Genomic DNA, 16446 nt, shown 5'->3' on the forward strand with positions numbered 1-16446 from the left:
ACATCGCAGTCATTTATTTAGTCAGTCATCATGTTCATGTTAATGAATAGGAAGGACATCTATAGCGATACCAACATTTAAACTAGAAATGCAATTCCAAGGAATTACCAGTGCATGAAAATGCTAAAGTTGTGATGTAAAATATCATGTATAGTTAAAACAGATAATAAAGAGATGGTTACTACGGTGATGCTAGGATAGACATGGTGGTTGCATTGCTTAATAAAAGTAGACTGTTTAAAAGTTGAATGTAGATAGTTTAAAAGTTGTTGATAGACAGTAGATAGTTTAAAAGTTGTTGATAGACAGCTAGTTTAATAGATAGTTTAATGATAGTTTAAAAGTAGACCGTTTAAAAGTTGAAGTTGAAGTTTAAAAGTTGTTGACAGACTGGAAGTTGAATGAATGTTGATATTCAAATAGTTTAATGGCTGTGTATAGGTAGCAGAGGTGGAAAAAGTACGAAAATATTGTACTCAAGTAAAAGTACCAATACTTTGATGAAATATTACTCAAGTACAAGTTAAAATACCAATCTGAAAATGTACTCAAGTAAAAGTAAAAAGTAGTCCATTTAAAATGTACTTTAAGTAAAAGTTACTTAGTTACTTTTTTTTTTTTTTTTTTGGGGGGGGGTACCAGAACAACCAGTTTTACCAGAGACTTTCTAATGAGGAGATACAGCACTCAAAAAATCCTCCATAGTTTAGTATATGTGCTGCCGAAGCGATAGTAATGCATGGGGTTAGTTTGTAACGCCAATATGGCAGTTGTCTACACATATTACAACCCTTCCGCGGCAAAACGTTGACATGTGAATACATTGAGCCAATCATGTGGTGTGCTGTGAAGACATCATGCCAATCATCTGTTGTGATCTCGCCGCTGGAGCAAGATTGGTGTTGTGAAGCCTTATGCACGCGCATTTCTGCCAAAATAGATGCCCGATAAGTTCCCAAAAAGCGTTGCAATATGGCCGCCGAGTGGAGGTACTTGCCTAAAAGGATTTTGCTTTCATGCCCCTCATTGGCTAATTCGATGAGAACGTTTTAGAAACAATACAGACAACAGCATACGATTGGTTTGGCTCTCGCCTTAGGAAGCTGGGCCAGAGGCATTCACAGCAGCACTCAAGGGGGCAGGCGAATTCCCGGAAGTAGAAGAATCGACGTAGGCTGGAGGGACCACCTCTCTGCTAACTCCCATAGAAGTCCATTCATTGTAGGATTTTTTTTGAAATACCCTAACTTCATATAACATATATCCTGTGCCGATATTGTAGCTTCTGTGTAATCCACATAAACACTACAAAGGCAAAACAGACTCCACTACCTCGTCCGTAACGTTGGTTACCCGTAAGAACGGTTAGCTTGTTCGTTTGGAGGGAAGCTAGCTTTGACGTAATCTCTCTTTCGCGCCGTAGGGAGATAACCGTATTGTTTGGATAAGAAGCTCAGTCCACCTTACTGTCTGACGGTAACTCATAAGCAAAACCCAGCATACACGACCATATGTTAAGGTAAAGCATTACACAGAGGGAACCTAATAATAATAAAAAAGTAAACCTAATTTTTTTTAAAAAGGGCACTAATCATTTCAGAGGTTTTCGATGGATTGACCGTAGGTCGGAAAAGTGGAAAGAAGATTAGCTTCAAGGCTATAACTTTGTTTTGTTTTAGCATGACTGTTTTTGAAGATGATCATGTGTGGTAGCTTCAACATTAACTCGACTTGGTGAGGATGATAATACATAAATAAATGTTTAACTTTGATGACTTTGAAGGCGAAGGAAGTGTGAGAAGAATTTCTGTGTATCTATCATATGAGTTACAAGATTCAGTTCGATGGCTAACGTCACGAAGTTAAGTGTGAGTCTGCGCAGTACTGGGGGGACCAACTGAAAAATCGTTCTATTTGACTCAGTGCCCTCCCATTGAAAAACTACGGAGTCTGTTCGTCCATTTCTTTTACTGTCTATGGCAGCACTAGGTCAGTGTGATTCAGCGACGAACGAAAGAACGAACAAGAACTGGAAAGGCGAACTAGTTCAGGTCGTTCATTTTAAAGACCCGTTCGAAGGAACTAGTTCGTTCGCGACCGACCCACCTCTATCAGTTGCTGCGCCGCGGATTTGCCAGCTGGTGGATGCTGTTGGTGGTCGATGGATTTTCACGTGGCATAGCAAGGTTAGCAGAATTGTTTCCTAAGCGTAATGTAAAAAAATGAGTTGCAGTATTGGGTACAATATTATGTAGAATGGACCGACATGTCCACCGGTCGATTTCCCGTAGTAAATCGACCCTTTTAATGACTTAAATTTATTTTAGTATAGATGAGTTTAAGTACAACATTTACGTTATTCATGACATTTATCTACATGTCGTGTTATTGGATAACGTTAACGACAGGTGAAGTTGTTGACATTATCAATGGAGATCAAAGGCGCTCGCGTTCTAAAGGTTAACGTCACTGTTGCCGTTGGCTAATAACGTTAGCATGCTAGTGACTTTAATTTTGTAGTCACTATCATTACACTTACCTTTTCAACAGCTCAAGGAGGGGAAAATTGGCTTAAACTATCTAACGCTATCTAATATTATCTTAATTAATCTAAAAATATCTATCTATATACAACAAAGATTGTCTCTTGTCGTTATCACCACCAACGTCTGCGCAGATTGTTGGTAGTTGGGGCTGGTTGGCAAGCATGCGACTTTTAGATGTGCAGTATTCTGTTAAAAAATCTGATAAGTGAAGTGCTCGCATGGCACTGAACTCTTCAATTTATTCCCCCATCATTTCGCTGAATTGTAACGGGCTACACCCAAGGGGGCAGGCGAATTCCCGGAAGTAGAAGCATCGATGTAGCGGTGGTTATCAACTCTCTGCTAACCCCATAGAACGCCCAGTCATTTAGGATTTTTTTGAACTCCCATAACTTCATATAACATATATCATGTGCCGATATTTTAGCTTCTGTGTTATCTACATAAACAATAAAAGGCAAAACAAGACTCGACTACCTCGTACGTAACGTTAGGTTCCCGTAAGAAGAATGTTTAGCATGTCCGGTTGAAGGGAAGCTAACGCACTGAAGGGAGATAACCGTATTGTTTGGATAAGAAGCGTAGCTGCTAGTCCAGCCAGCACGGAAACTCGTGAACAAGCTATGTAGCCTACAATAGCATTGTAGCCTATGTTAAGGTAAAGCATAGAGGCAAGTAAACCTAATGGAAAAACAGTAGTTTTACCGTTAGGTAGTCTAACGATAATCATTTCAGAGGTTTTCGATGGATTGACGTAGGTCAGAAAAGTGGAAAGAAGATTAGCCTCAAGGCTATAACTTTTTTGTTTTGTTTTACCATGACTGTTTTTAAAGATGATCATGTGTGGTAGTTTCAACATTAACACGACTTGATATCACTTGTGAGGATGATATTAATAATAATACATAAATAAATGTTTAACTTTGAAGGCGAAGGAAGTGTGAGAAGAATTTCTGTGTATCTATCATATGAGTTACAAGATTCAGTTCGATGGCTAACGTCACGAAGTTAAGTGCGAATCTGCGCAGTACTGGGGGGACCAACTGAAAAATGACTCAGTACCCTCCCATTGAGAACGACGGAGTCTGTTCGTCCATTTCTTTTACTGTCTATGGCTACACCTCTGCCTTTGCTAACTTAGTGGGTTAGGTTGACCTAGCACCTAAGCAATGGAAGGCAATACCATCAAATGCATTACAACCATTTGTTCAGTAAATATCTATCTTCGTCCAGAGGTGAGGAAAATGACTTGCCTTTTTCATGCATCTCCTTTGTCCATCTCCTGTGTTCGGGGAATGTCATTTGAAATCACTCTTCAGGTCGTGATGTGATTAGAAAATGCATAAATTAACCTTCATAGTTATTTTCAATTGACTCGTTCAGTTCATATTTTTTAAATGAAGAAAGACAGTGAGTGCTTCTGGTTTCTCTCTTCAAATAAACTAGGGCTGCAGCTCAGTCTTTTTGGAATCTATTATTCTAGTGATTATTTCATCGAGTAACAAAATATTTAATGTACTTAATTGGTAAAATATATTTTGCTTTAAGTGCAAATTGATTAATATGCACAATAAATGTTAAGCTGTAAACTAGCCCTAGTCACTTAAAAGTAACTTTATTTATTTTATGTAGATTTGTGCATCTGCAGCATCTACCTTTCCTACCAAATAACCTAATTTACAAAAAAACTGCTGTTTTCACAGTGCAGTTATTCTACAATAAAGTGCAGTACTTAAGTATTTTCATGTTTAAAATACAGAATTTTATTATTTTGAGTTACTCGAGTAATCAATTCAGCCCTAACTTAAACCTTTAACAAGTCCTTTAATAATCAGCTTTCCATCACTACCATCTCCAGTTGTTGTGGATGTTGTGTTACCTATTTCAATCACAACTAAAACAATAATCATGTGTTACCAAGCTGGACCTAAATTGATTCCGAGTCTGAACTATCTGAGCTAGATGAAGTTATTATGTTAGGAATGTGGTAAGTTCAATTCACAGTTAATAGAAAATGAAATTGGTTCATGCATAACACTGCTTTTGAAATTGTATCCTTAAAATTATTATCTTTTATGATTCCTTTTAGGAGTATTTGTGATGCACACCACACTACTCTGTGAAGTGCTCCTGACCTTCAGGAGGAACAAGGATCAACTGGAGGTCAACCTGGGAAGAGGATACTTGAAGCTGTTGCTGCCACTGAATAGCGCAACCCTGTTGTAAGAATTTTGCTTTCAAACTCATCTTTCATATACCTTGTTCACTTTCAGCAGCATAAACACGTTTTAGATTAAAACTTCTTATTCCACTGCTTGGCTGGATTTCCCATTGTCCTACGTAATTCAGAATGACCATTAAAATTGTTATTTGAACACGTATGAGGTAGATCCAATTTTTTATTTTTTGAACCAATCACACTTGTATATTAATCACTGGGGGGGGGGGGGGTATACCATGTCTCATTTTTTTTTTTAGTGGTTAGGATGGCCAAATGTATATTTACTTTCCATTATTTTTTATTTATGCTCCATACAGAAAGGACTCGAGCTAGAAGTCAAGTGTGCCGATCTTGGCAGACCTGTGCCACTGTGAGGTGTTGAGTGCGTCTTGGGAGAGCTGACATCTCTTCACAGCAAGAACATTGATTGGTGCAGAGCTGAAGCATCACACATAAAGGAGCACACAATCACCTTTAGAGGTTTACCTCTGGTCACTCCATAGACTTCTGAAAATAACATGGGGACACTGGTCCTGGTGTTAAGATGTTATGTAAACTCCCATGATTTCATTTCGTCTTTGGAAATGTAGTCGCCGACTGCAATTGCTTGAAAATCGCATGGTGTAAGCTCACCATAAGGCTTTTAAGGATAAATCATGAAAAAATATTTTCGAAAGTGCTCTGTAGAAGGGCCCCAAGATGCATACTTGGAATACTAATTTTCTATTATGCCCATCAGACAATGAATCTTAAATGTGGTAGTGCTCTATCCACCCTTTCATGTAGGTACCTAGATGGTGTAGTGCCAGTCCTCTATTTGTGTTCTCTACATGAGTGGCAATCCTCAGAAACATTGTATGTGAGTTTGTGTTGCCTGGACAAACCTGAAAAGTGTCTTATAGGCCTTAACCAGCCCTAAAAAGAGCTGTGTGTGGTAATCATCCAGGCTTAGAAAACACTGGCTAGAGCAGTGATCGATCCTCACAATTTTTTTCACGAGCCACTTTGGCAGTGCAAAATCAAAAGGAGAGACACTTTTACGACAACATACTAAGTCACCTTTGCAAATGTGCATTTCTACATATAAATTGGACATCCCACAAAAAAGAAATAACACAGCCAATACATTTTCATTTAAGACCAGATTTACTTTAATACTGGGATGAGCGGAAGCTGGCATGCATGTCCTTGACTTTCTTCATGCTGTATTTTTAGTATTAGTAGTAGCATGTTTGACAATGCCCTCTTTAGGAGGCACCATTAAGGCTTAATAACTTCCTTTCACCTTCATTACTGTATTTGGGTGAAGGGGGAAGTATAATTTAGATGTTTGTGTTTTTGTAGTGCAGTATTCTATGTTTATTAATCACATTTCAAAAAATGTATTGACTGTTACCACATACAGTGGGTCCCATTTAGAAGTGGCCACTTCATTCGTGCTTTCCGTGAGTCATGCACCTGCGTGAAATTATTACAACGTATCGCCACAAGGTGGCAGTTTAAGTCTGCTGTAGCATTTGTAAACAGGGCAGCGGATTGCATTCAAAGGCGTTGCAGTGGCAGTGAGATACTGTAAGCAGAATGAAACTTAAGATCACCTTGTGGAAGTCATACAGTAGACTAGGCTAAATCAGAGCCTACTTTTGTTTTTATCAAGCTGGGGCCAGCTTGCCTGGGAAACTCAGGCGAGCAAGTGCTCCACCAGCCATCATGACCACATTCTACCGAGGCACCATTGAGAGCATCCTCTCCAGCTGTATCACTGTGTGGGGCGGAAGCTGCACTGAATACAACAGGAAAGCCCTGCAGCGCATAGTGAACACAGCTGGAAGGATTATTGGTGCTTCACTCCCCTCCCTGAAGGACATTTACACCACCCACCTCACCCGCAAGGCGACCAAAATTGTGAGTGATGCAAGTCACCCCGCTCACAATCTGTTTGATCTACTGCCCTCTGGGAAGAGGTACAGAAGCCTGCGCTCCCGCACTACCAGACTCACCAACAGCTTCATACACCAAGCTGTTAGGATGCTGAACTCTCTCCCTCCTCTCCCCCCTCCACCCTCAGCTACATAACATCCTGGACATTGGACCCACAATGGCCGCCTGCACCACTCCACTTGCACACTTGTACACTTTGCAACTTGTTGTTGTTGTCCTGAAAACACAACACTTCTGCTGCTCTTACATAACTTGCACCACTATGCCACTTTATTTCTTACTTAGGTCAAACAGAACTACCTCAGCCTCTTATTGGCCTGACTTTGCACTAGTATTTTATTTTATTGACTGTCTATGCACAATTTCAACCAAATTTTGCTGCTCTTATTTTTTTCATTATATGTGCCCTCTTATTTACTTATTTACTTACTTTTTTGTTTACTTGAATGTTATGTTTGTCTGTGGACTTAAAATTGGTAAAATATGTCTTGTCTCCACCGTGGGATAGTGAGAAACGTAATTTCGATCTCTTTGTATGTCTGGAACATGTGAAGAAATTGACAATAAAGCTGACTTTGACTTTGACTTTGAGGTGATGGCCTTTGGCGAACAGTTTAGGCAGGTTTAGGCCTACTCAAAATGAGTAAAACCAAATTTGCCGAAATCTTGCCAAAGCTACCATGCGAGCCACCAATTATTGCTTGACGACCAACTGTACTGTAGATTGATTTACTGATTGTGTTTGTTAGATACATTGATCATGTATGTACATCTCCCCCCCCCCCCCCCATTTACTACTGCTATGAGAATGTTCACATGGCCATGCTGATCAAAATCATTGTCATTTTACAAATTCGTAAGAATTTGTCCTGAAACTCCCCAGATTAATGTTGAGCTTGTTTTAAATGGTCTGTTTATTTGTCTATTATTTTGTTTTCATAAATGAAACCATATTGCTAGTTTTGGAATTACAGCATGTCTCAGTGGGGCAGCCATGGCCTACTGGTTAGCACTTCGGACCTGTAACCGGAGGGTTGTTTGAGCAAGGCACCTAACCCCTTACTGCTCCCCGAGCGCCGCTGTTGCAGGCAGCTCACTGCGCCGGGATTAGTGTGTGCTTCACCTCACTGTGTGTACACTGTGTGCTGTGTCTGTTTCACTAATTCACAGATTGGGCTAAATGCAGAGACCAAATTTCCCTCATGGGATCAAAAGAGTATACTTATACTATACCATAAGGTGTCAAGCAGTGTTTAACAAATGTTTGATTAATGTGTAGTAATGTTTTTTTTGTAAAAACTGTAAAATAATAAAATGTGTTTGAGTTATTGGTTTGCTCTGTAAATATTGTCAAAAGCATCTATGAAAAACCATGACCTTTAGGCTACTTGCATACACTTACAAGCAACTATACAAAATGGTAGGAACCTCTAAAACTCTCGAAATTTAGATTGTTTGTATGGTGATAATGGCTGTTTTGTAAGAATTAAAATCACTGGATACTTTGCTATAGCCTGCACAATTGAATTTGCCATGTTAAACTGGTATAGCATTCAGGATGTGTGCTTATATCCATTCAGACTTGCTAGGATGTGTTACATCAAATCGTTAGCTATGTGCGAAGTGCTGCTGTGATGTCAAATGACAGCCTTTTGAAGGTAAGATGGTGATCAGCCAGCACATAATATTTCTATAGCAGATGACGAAGGCTATACTGGAATAAAGCGTATTTTAGACATACAGATTTCCAGCCGATGTAGAACTAAAATGCATCTTGACGGTGAAATAGCGCCGACGTTTGTAAGATCAAAATAAGACGTTCTAAATGGAACGTGATCATATTTAAGACATTAAGATCTCCAGGAGATGTAGAACTATATTACACACATTGACAGTGAGATGCCGCCGCTGTTTGTAAGATCAAAATAAGACGTTCTAAATGGAACGCGATGTAATTAAGCTGATCTTTTCCAGACGTCTTGGAGACGTATGTGTGCTGACTGGGGTGCTGCTAAATATTTTTCATTTTACACCTTCAGTGTTTTCCATACGTTGACTAATATGTGGCTGGGCACCACGAAATCAAAACCGGCCACCACACATTGATGTTATGTTTTAGTCCTACTATTTAAATTAAAGATAAAATAATTTCATGGAGCTGCACTTTTTACTCACACAGCCTTTCCTCGCCCCGCCCGCTCTCTCTCGTAACGAGCCCGCTGCTCCTCCTCTGCATGTGCATTTAACAAATGATTCACGATTGTTGAAGGATTGTTCCCAGCGGGCACCGTGATGTCAATTTGATGTCAAGAATTAGTCAAGGTTTTGACCACCATGTTGAGCATCTATAATTTCATACTATTTTAGCATTAGCCTACAAGCTATGGCTTGCTTGTGGTTGTAAAGACGCCCAACAAGGGATCAATCTAACATGTAGTCACTGGTCTATAAACTTGGGTCAATATGATTGATGTTAAATCAACGTTGATTTGATATCAAGAAAAAAGGCATAGGAAAAAGGGCGTCAAAATGATATGGAATTGACGTCATTGAATTGACCACCATATGAGAACCAATAATGCTAATAATCTTAATAGTAGTAATAATAGCCCACTAGGCTAATGTTACTATTGTTTTGACACTTCTACCAATCAGTCTGGTAATATAACAGACTAAAATGCCAAAAGTAATCATTTTCACGATTGTTTTTAATGGATGCTTATCACCGCTTGATAAGCGCATGCGCACACACAGCAATTCCCATCCCCCACCCCTGATCAAATTCGCGCAGCACTCTAGAATCTTCGCTGAGTTTGCTCCTTTTCAACTGTAGTCAACACCAGTGACTTCAACAATCAACCGTCACTTTTCTGTCATGCCTCTGACTGAATGACAAGCTGTACAAACTCTGCCGTCATCATATCCCAGGTAAGAATTACAGTACTTTTGTATGCCAATTGAAAACGTGAATTTATTCGAAATATATTGTTTTCATAATGGAATGTTAATCAAAGCCGTTAGTCATGTTTAGAATTAGCTTCTAGCTAGTGAGCTAACGCTAGCGATGTTAGCTGTTAATGTTAACTTTTCCAGTAGCAGACTAACTTCACTATTATGTGGAATATCTGTTTGTTTGCCTGTTTGTCTGTTTGTTAGTTTTAAAATGAAATAGCAGGCGCAAGTAAGTTAGCTATACATTTAAAGTAACGTTAGCTACATTTAAAATGGCTGTTACCATGCAGGCTAGCAGACACAGATGAAAGTTGTTAACGTTAGAATTAATAACGGTTAACGTTAGCTCTACCTTGCGAACTTCCATGGGACATAGGTAACGTTAGGTCACTGTATTTAAACTTAATACATGTAGTGCTAGCGTTGATACATAATATAGTGTTGCTATAACTGCAAAGAGGTCCTGTATGAATTAAGTATATATCAGTTATCTACCCACTGATTTAAGGAACTGCAGTTTAATATAGCCATGTTTATTAACAGACCTGTCATTTAATGGATGTGATGGGTGGGTGGCACCTCAATATCATGTAAAGGGATCTTTAGTTTGTGAAGGGTAGTGTTAGGCTACATATTCTTCATTTCATAACCCTTATTTGCCCCTTGTTTGATGTACCTGACTTGCTCTGAGGCATGTGTTAAGATGCATGTGAGTGTAGTAGTGCTTCAGTGATGGTCTTTTCATGTTCTGTGTGTTTTGCAACATATTAATCTTAGTCTCCCTCTGTTTGCAGGTGGTGTGTTGTGAGGATTGCTGCAGTAAGAACACTGAGTGCATTCTGGAATATTCCAAATGTGTGCCACGTCCAAGCTCGCAAGAGAGTTCACTCACCAGGTAAAGACACACACACACACACACACACACAATGTTATTTTGAAGTATTAAAAAACATTGTTGTTTTAGAATTTTCGAACGAAATGGTTGGTAATTAGCACGTTTACGAGTATAGTTTACATTCCGGTATGATGGCAGAAGTGTCTTTGTGTACTGTGTGCCAAAACTATACTATTTAGCATGGTTGTGCAGCTACTTCAAATACTGTAAGTATTGTAATTTATCTACATATAACACTACCGTTAAGCGTGGGAAAAAAGTGGAGGTGGGGGTGGGGCGGGGATTGCATGGAAGGAGATGCATGCTATTTCAAGAGTTGAACACCCATTCACTTTACTTTTTTAGCACAGTTAATTTGGTCTCTCTCTAATTTGAAGGGTTTGTTTCATAAACCATATATTTTTTTTGCATAAAACGTAAAAACTACTGCTAACGTAACGTTAATTTACCCACTGCATTACAGATATTGGTTTGTACCATCACTGTATTCAAGAGTTCGATGATGGAGAAAGTGAACTTTCTTTTGAGATTACACCTATCAAAGATTGTAGCCTTTACCGAAATAGTCACGCTGCCCCTCCATTTCAATTGTTGATGCGCCAAAAGTAGACCTATCATGCTTATCAAGTGTAACTCTCTGAAGACATCCTTAACTTGTGAGTGTTGGAATTGTTGCTAGGTAGTTCATTTAAGTTCACTCAAAATGTCAGGCCGATTGTATGGTGTGTGCGTCTCGTCACTGCTATGGCGCGTTTACATGTTATCTGTCACTGCCAGCACGTTCTATACTCAGCGTCGTCCATCCTTGCAAATGGGTTCAAGTGAGGACATAGAGTTAAGTTGTAAACAATTGTAAAAATGATTGCCATAATCTGATTACACTCAAAAGACGTCTGGTTTTGGTACTCTACAAATTAATGTTTTACTTTTGTTATGCAATGTTAATGGTATACAGATTAAAACATGTTTTCAGTGTCTCTTTAGCTGAAAACTACTTCCAACATGCATGCCTCTTCCATGAATAGGCGCTCTTAGCCTGGCTAACGTCAGACCTCATTGAGATAGGGTCTGGGAATTAGACATTAATTTTCTCGTATTTGAAACATGGTTTACGAATGCCCAGAGCCGTTTATTGGGCGCTATGAATGTCTATCAAATGCGTCTGTACATAGCTCATAACGGCTTTGGCGTGTCGTCATCGTCTTGCTGCCCTCCCTCCGTTCTGTGATTGGTTCCTTCGTTGAGGTGAAAACGAAGTCCATAGAATCCAGGCTGCCTAGCAGCGTGAATAAAATCGCGTGCGTAAGGCACCATGGGAAAACCCAGGCTAAGGCACTCTAGTCCTTGAGCCACCCCCTAGTCCACCCACCCACCTACCCATCCGCCCCCCGGAAAAAAAAACAAAAAAACTTGGGGGTGTCACTCCCGGGATTTTAAAAACAATTCTAGTTGCTCAACATCATGTCTGATTAGCAATAACTCTGCTATGAAACAGAGACATTACATTTTCTGGTCAGTGAGGTTTAAATTAATTAGTTCCTGAATCCTATCCCATTTAATGTGACTTCAGAGGGCTTGAGGGATAGGATTTAAACCGTGGCGGAACGCCATGCTTAAATAAATGTAGAGGAAACACTGGATATTCCTTTTCTTGTTCTACAACAACAACCTAATAACATGATCATGCTGATGGCTGATAGCTTTTGCTCTTCCCAAATACAAGTAGCCAGGTGAGATGTTTGCAACTACATTGCTTTTTATCAATCCAGTTGCAGCAGGCCTAGTTCCAAACCACAATTGTTGAACTGTGAGGAACTGCACTATTTGTGATTGTTTTTAGAGATTTTAGAGGTTTTATACTAGTGCTGCCACTAACAACTAATAACTAATTTTGTTGTATAACTCGCACTCCTCCTTGTCCACAGGTGGCAGCAGTGCGGTGGAGGCAGAGTGGCAGCAGTACGGTGGAGGCAGAGTGCAGCAGAGCTGGCCTAAACAAAACAGTTTTCAGCCCTTGGAACCGCACCTGGCTCTTTGGCCCCAAGAACAAACCTTGCGTCATAGGTCCCTCTGATAGTGCATCACTCACAAGAATGGTAACAAGAATGCACTTAAAGAATGCCCTGGCAGGAGCATCACATATGAATACTTTCACAGACAGTTGAAGTGCTTTGCCTCCATGAACAATGCCATCTTGCTGTAACTGCTGCAACTCCTGGAGAAAGTCACTTAAGTACTCTTCCTCTGAATTTGGTTTAGCAACTCCACAGTAGATGGCCACAAAGAAAGGAGCAAAGTTGTGAAAGTTGCAGAGTATGGGCCACATTTGGAAGTTGGAGGATTTAAAAAGTGGCACACCATCAATGTTAAAGCACAAATGTAGGTGCTCAACGATTCCTGGATGCTGAGACAAACGTTTGGTTTTGGAGTAGCATTGTCGAGAATGGTCAGAAAAATCTACCAAAAAGTTTGTAAATTAAAGGATGGAAAAAGTATGGGATTTTAAAATAGAAAATGTGTAGGAACCCTGTTAAAAGAAACCTTTTCTCTGTCTCTCTCCATTTAACTGGATCTCTTAATGTTCTCAATGTTCTCCAACATTCCATTACTTGTTACTACATTGTACATGTTGTCATACATTGTTCATACAGTATTTAGCCATATTTATTCTGCCCTTATAAGATAACTACTAATACACTGCACATATTTAATTTATATTACTCTAAACCACCTTCTATAAACCAACTGTATACTACTGTCTACACGGCACTGTGTCTTGTCCTGTATATGCACCACCTGTCTATACTTTGTATATCACTTTTCTGCTTTTTTGCACTTCTAGTTAGACACAAACTGCATTTTGTTGTCTTTGTACTTGTATTCTGCACAAATAATCAAAATATATGTCAATAAATGCTGATGTAATTTTGACATCAATGTTTGTCGCATTTATGTTTATTTGACATTGAAGCTTGATATTGAATGATATCAAAACAACATCAACATCTTGACATCAAATAGATATAGAATTGACATCAAATGGCAACAAAGCTTGACATGGAAATGACATCTTGATGTAGAATAAATGTTGAATTGACATCAAAGCTTGACATTGAATGATATCAGAATAGCATCAAAACGACATCAACATCATGACATCTTGATGTCAAATAAATGTCGAATTGACATCAAAGCTTGACATTGAATGATATCAGAACAGCATCAAAACGACATCAACATCTTGACGTCAAATAAATGTTGAATTGACATCAAATGCCAACAAAGTATGACATCAAAATAACATCAAAACGACATCGTGGAGGTCAAAATCTTGACGTCAAATTGACATCAGTACATTGACGTCGATACAACTTTCATTCTAGACCTGTTTCTAGACGTAATTTTGACGTCGATGTTTGATGTCATATTGATGTTGAATTGATATCAAATGCCCACTGGGTTGTTGCCACATAGAAGCACTGCATAGAACACAGTGGGCTAAATTGCTATTAAATCCGCTTAGCATCGTGACCATGCTGCGCAAATTTGTTCAAAACTGCAGCATTAAAGTTAAGGTAAACTCTGCTAAGGTCTTATCACAACATAGTACATTGAGGAGACTAAACTAAGTTAAGTTACAATATGCAATCAAGCAGTATTTCAAAGCTAACGTTAGAATACTTTTTGGATGTCAAGTTTAGCATGCTTACTTGCAGCTGCTTGTATTCGTTACTCAGGCTCATTTTATTGACTCTGAATATTTGCAAAATCCCGATGTAAATGGAAGTGTAAAGTGTTTTCCAAGACTCAAAAGTGCTTGTCCAAAGGAGAAGTACGAAACGTTATTTGAACTAACTACGTTATGAATTGCATCCACACATCAGCAGCCTTCTGTGTTAATGTTAATTGTAATAACTCAGGTAATCCACACATAAAAAATCCAAACAACTCCATAAGTAGAGTCATGTGTAATGAAGTGGAATAACACAGGGAAAAAGTATTGAACACGCTAAGAAAAGGCACTAAGGCAAGGAAAGGAACGAGCTGGAATCTGTAAGTAGTTAGAGAGTAGTTATCCTTTCTATCTGTGCAAATTAATATAATCTTAATATAATATAATATAAGCTTGGTTAGTAGCCTACATATTGATGGGCTATAAAAAGGTTTTTCATTACCAAGGTGTCACACAAGAAACATTTCATGATGGATAAAAGCAAAAAGCTCTCCCAAGCAGGCTTGGAATTTCACCATTTTAGGGGCAAGGCCACTTGGCCTTCAGTTGGGCATATTTGGTGGGGGGCACAAAGGCCACATGTCAGGGCACCAAGGCCAAAGTTAACTATACAGTAGTATGCTATAAAAATGATCAAAGTTGTATTCACTGCAGTAGACCTGCATCACTGTATGAAACATTACAAACACATAAAACATGACATATTACATATAACTGACATAACTGTAAATCATCTGATCATCTAATATTTTCAGATATCTAGGCTATATTTAACATTTATTTTATATTTGGCCTGTTATGAAATCATGTATTGAACAATTTAAGCACAGCTCAGCTTTAAGAAACTCAAATAGCCTAGATGCATGCTTAGCATTTTGTGATCATTAAGGCTACTTTCACAAACTCTTATAATCAGCTGTCCTCTGATTTACCGATATCTAGGCGACATTTGTAATATTTATTTTGTATTTGGCCCGTTATGAAATAATGTGGAACAATTTAAACACAGTGTAAAACTTAAATCCCAAATTTGGAGACATCCATGTATGTTGAAATTTACTGCAAATTCAAAACGGGATTAGTCTGGAACGGCTAATACAGGGGACTGCTTTACACTTTTCTGTTCGGTAAGGTCTGCTGTTTATTCTGATATATGGTTTGTCATATGTTAAACGAAGGGTTCGTGAAGTATTCCACCGAGATGAATGGGTAGGGAGATGGACGCAAAACCTTCAGTAGAATTTATGATTAAATTGAATGATATTATTTACTTTTCTCGCGAACCGTTCACCACAGCAATTAGCGGCTTACATCGTTTAAAAGCTGAGAAAAAGCTCTTTCATGTGATACTTGTGATGTCTGTGTGATGAGTAGGCTACTTCACGAGTAGTTCAACTGAGAAGAATGGGTTAATTTGGACGCACTTTCTTTCTTGCGCTGTCACTTTCTCCACTGCGTAATTTGATTATTAGGATTATTTTGACAGGCCATAGGCTAAATATATATCGCTATTAGTAGGACGCAAAGCAGAATATTTAAAGAAGGGGGCACCAAGGCCACCGTGGCCTGTAAACCTCTGATTTTCAAAGGGGCGTCACGGCCAACGCAAGGGGCTACGACGGCCATGGCCGTCGTGGCCGCCGTGAAATTCCTACCCTGCTCCCAAGACCTTTGCAACCTTATTGTTGCAAAACATCAATGAAACTGGTTACAGATGCATTTCAAAACTTCAGAATCTTCCAGTTAGCAGCATGGGAGCCATTATCGGCAAGTGGAAGGAACATCACTGCATCATCAACCGGCCATGCACAGGATCTCCTCGCAATATTTCTGACCAGGGAGTCAGAAGGATAGTCAATTCCAAGAGCCAAAGACCACTCGGAGAAAGCTCCAGAAAGACTCGAAGGCAGCCAATTCATTTAAATTCAATTAAACAGTTCTGGTAGTAAAGATCAGGATTCACAAGCGGGGACCCATGGAATCTGTTTAGAACAATGGGCCAAAATCACACCTGATACTGCGACTAATACGAAATGTCTTGATTCTGTCATTACAAACAAAGGCTTACTGAAAGAAATTTCAGTAGGCGTTCAATACTTTTTTCCTGTGTCATTCCACTTTATTACACATATTATTTTTTATATGTGTGTTAATATAA

At 39.1% G+C, this 16446-nt stretch overlaps 2 long non-coding RNA genes across 2 annotated transcripts; both read left to right on the forward strand.

The window, feature by feature from the left end:
* The first annotated feature begins 2003 nt into the window (after positions 1-2003).
* On the forward strand, positions 2004-5734 carry LOC143116582 (uncharacterized). Its single transcript, XR_012985865.1, has 3 exons — positions 2004-2186; positions 4636-4768; positions 5085-5734. It is a non-coding gene; the product is annotated as an uncharacterized LOC143116582 (long non-coding RNA).
* Positions 5735-9097: 3363 nt separating this feature from the next.
* LOC143135022 (uncharacterized) lies at positions 9098-13492 on the forward strand. Its single transcript, XR_012988768.1, has 2 exons — positions 9098-10555; positions 12481-13492. It is a non-coding gene; the product is annotated as an uncharacterized LOC143135022 (long non-coding RNA).
* Positions 13493-16446: the final 2954 nt, after the last annotated feature.

Source organism: Alosa pseudoharengus, unplaced genomic scaffold (assembly GCF_046254945.1).
Source record: "Alosa pseudoharengus isolate Yale_2024_CS ecotype anadromous, Long Island Sound unplaced genomic scaffold, YU_APseudo_1.1 YU_APseudo_1.1_scf_1, whole genome shotgun sequence".
Classification (NCBI taxonomy): Eukaryota; Metazoa; Chordata; class Actinopteri; order Clupeiformes; family Clupeidae; genus Alosa; species Alosa pseudoharengus.